The sequence below is a fragment of the Papaver somniferum genome, chromosome 3 (assembly GCF_003573695.1).
Source record: "Papaver somniferum cultivar HN1 chromosome 3, ASM357369v1, whole genome shotgun sequence".
Classification (NCBI taxonomy): Eukaryota; Viridiplantae; Streptophyta; class Magnoliopsida; order Ranunculales; family Papaveraceae; genus Papaver; species Papaver somniferum.
In genome coordinates, this window is record NC_039360.1 from 3,566,816 (window position 1) to 3,570,431 (window position 3,616).

Sequence of the window (3,616 nt, forward strand, 5' to 3'; positions counted from 1 at the left end):
ATGGATGTCTGTCATGAATTTAGATAATTTCAGATTTGTGGAAAATAGCATTTTGTAAACACTTCCAAGCAAATATTTGATTCTTTGAGACATATTAAGGCTCCATAAGTTTTTCCAAAAAGAATCAGGTTGTCCTAAGTTGAAATGGTTTATTGCGCTTTTATTAATCTTGTTATATATAGATTTGAAAGTGAAGATGCCTGAGTTGGTAAGAAGCCATCTGCGGGTATCTTTTTTGTTTACAGCCATTCTGATATTGTTAATTTTCCTGGCAATATGTTTTGGGAACATTTCACCAATTAGGGTAGAGTTCCACTTCTTAGTGATTGGATCAATAAGGTCCTTCACAAGTGTTAAGTGAGAGTTATTTGTAATTCTAAAGGTACTGAGCTTAACTTCCATATTTGGTATCCATCTATCCTCCCAAATATTGATACTATTACCATTCCTAATTACCAAAAACTGTTTTGCACTACAAGTTGAATACCCTTACTTATACACTTCCATATCCAGGAACTTGTTGAAGGGGTTTTAGCTAAGAAAACTGAAGTTTTTCTGAAATATCTAGGTTTAAGGTGTTTTACCCATAGGGCCTCTGGTTTAGTTAGCAATCTCCAAGCTAATTTTGTTAATCATTGCTAGGTTGAACTTATGTGCATTTCTAAATCCTAATCCTCCCTTACTCATGGGTTTACAAAGACAAGAGTAAGATTTTGGGCAACAACCTCTGTAGTTAGTTTCCTTTCCCCGCCAGAAATCTCTTTGTGATGCATCTACTTTTTTTTTATTTTCTTAGGTAAGATAAAGCATCTCATTTGATAGCCATACTAGCCAAAGTTGCTTTATTAAGAACCATTTTACTAGCTTGAGCAAGAAGTTTTCCTATCCAACCTTTAACTTTATGTTCCATTTTTTCAATAATTCCTTCAAAAAGTTTTATTTTTGCTTTATTTATGAAAAGAGGGGTACCTAAATAAGAGTATTTAAATTTTTTTTTTTTCAATAACTTACTTATCATTCTTTGGTGTTTCGGTTGAAATTTTTTGCTAAAGAAAACACCTGATTTTTTAAAATTTATTAGTTGACCCGAGGCTTTGCTGAAAGAGTCAATTAAAGCCAGAATGTTATGACATTCTTTAAGGTCAGCTCTAATAAAGATTAGGCAATCATCAGCAAAAAAAAAAGAAGATGAGAGATAGGGTTGTTTTTAGGAGATATTTTGATTCCATTAATCAACTTCACTGTTTCACCAGATAGAAGTAATCTGGAAAAGATCCCCATGCAAATTATAAACAGGTAAGGGGATCAGGGATCCCCTTTCCTTAGACCTCTAGTAGGTTTAAAATAACTACCAGGACAACCATTGAGTAAGACTGCAATGGAAGAGGTATAAATGCGTCATTATTCTATCTGAACCTAAAGTAAGATTTTCTACTGATTTTTGTAAGAAACTAAGACATCCTGGAATTCATTTTGAAGCTATTCATACTTCCACAAAAAAAAAGGAAATATATGGATACTCTGGAGCTCTTCTATAAATCATCCAAGAGTAATATCTGCAACAGAACAATCTATTTCAGTGGAAGCTTGGGGATCTCTTGTAACTGGCTGCATCATTGACTGTACACAGAAGAGAATTGAGGAATGAATTAGTTGAATTGAGTACATTAAATATGCCATGGCTAGTGATGGGTGATTTTAATACTATTCTTACTGAAGATGAGAAGGTGGGTGGAATTAGACCTCTGAGGATTTTCAATGCTGTAATTTAATGATTGTATTCATAGTTGTGGTTTGATACAAGCTCCCAAGACAGGATTGGAATCTCTTGGTGTAACAGTAGAGCAGGAGCGAAAAGAATTGTTTGTAATCTGTATAGAGTCATATATAATGATAAATGGGTAGAAAAATTTCCAAGTTGGGGATACAAAGTGGGTGTTAGAGGTATTCCAGATCATGGTACTTTATATGTAGCAAATGCAATCTTTACTAAACCCAGCAATGTGTCATTTAGAGCTTTAAAAGTTTGGAGGACTCATCCAGAATCCATTCAACTAATTGTTGATTCTTGGAACACCAACTTGGAAGGTAATCATATCTATGTTTTTATGAGTAAGCTTAAAAGACTTAAAATAGCAATAAAAGAATGGAATTGATCAATCTTTGGGGATGTGAACAATAAACTTAAGCTAGCTGAAAAGAAGGTCCGTAAACGTTCTTTAGCTTATGATATTAGTCCAAGTAATACTGTTCTCCTTAACAATCTGATTACTGCAAGAGGAAAACAAGAAATACTTGTTCAACAAAAGAAGGAAATTACTCAACAAAAATCAAGAGTAATGTGGATTAAAGAAGGATCCTCAAGTTCTAAATTTTTCCATGTTAATATGAAGATAAGAGAATCTCAGAACCTGATGGTAGAAATTGAAAATTCACAGGGTGAATTAGTTGTTGACCAACAACGTATCTCTGATGTCTTAGACTCACACTTTGTGAACAAATTTAAATTTAAGGAAGTGAATTATGAAGATGATTTCTTTGATGATATTCCTAGAGTTGTAAGCGATGAAGATAATAAAATGTTTGAAGAGGTCCCATCATATGAAGAAATAAAATAAGAAGTCTATGATCTAAATTCTGATAGTGCTCCAAGATCAGATGGCATGGATGGGTGGTTCTATAGATACTCATGGGAGATAATAGGGAAAGACTTTATTGATGCAGTGAAGTAATGTTGAGAGATATGTTTTATTCCAAATGGGTTGAATGCAAAATTTTTGAAACTGATTCCTAAAGTTAAAAATGCTAAACTAGCAAAGAAGTTCAGACCTATTGGATTGATGAATTTTAGTTTCAAGGTCTTCACAAAAATTATGGCAACAAAACTGGGAAGAGTTATTCACAAAGTGGTATCAACCCAATAAGGAGCTTTTATTAAAGGCAGAACAATACAAGAACAAATTGTACTAGCTTCTTAGATGATAAATGAAATGGAAACTTAGAGGAGGGCAGGTAATTTTGCCTAACACTAGACATAGCACAAGCTTATGATTCACTGAGATGGAGATTCTTATTTCAAGTAATGCATAAATTTGGATTTTCAGACACAGAAATTCACTGGATACATACTCTTTTAAAATCTGCAAAATTGTCAGTTTTGGTGAATGGATGACATGTAGGGTATTTCTCAATGGGGAGAGGGCTTAGGTAGGGAGATCCATTATCTCCTCTGCTATTTGTGTTAATTGAAGATTTACTCAGCAGAAAGATTTCTCAAATGGTTCAGGAAGGCATTTTAAGAGCAATTAGGCAACTTACTCTATTATTGAGACGTATTGATCTATGTACCTTGGTAGCTATTACTATAAAGACGGAATTCAGAATAATAATAGACGAGAAACTTAGTAAACATAACACAAGTAATCGAAGAAAATATATTCTCTAGATTTTTAACAAGAAAATGATTAAAATTCTCTCTTTGTTACGCTCACAATCTTCTCTAAACAGTGGATTAACCTTAAACTGTTTGCTAAGCTTGCACAAGTATTGCTCCAAGCTTTCTCTAGGTTTTTCTGTGCCTAGTATTTTGTGTCTAGGTGTGTCAATATCAAGAAAC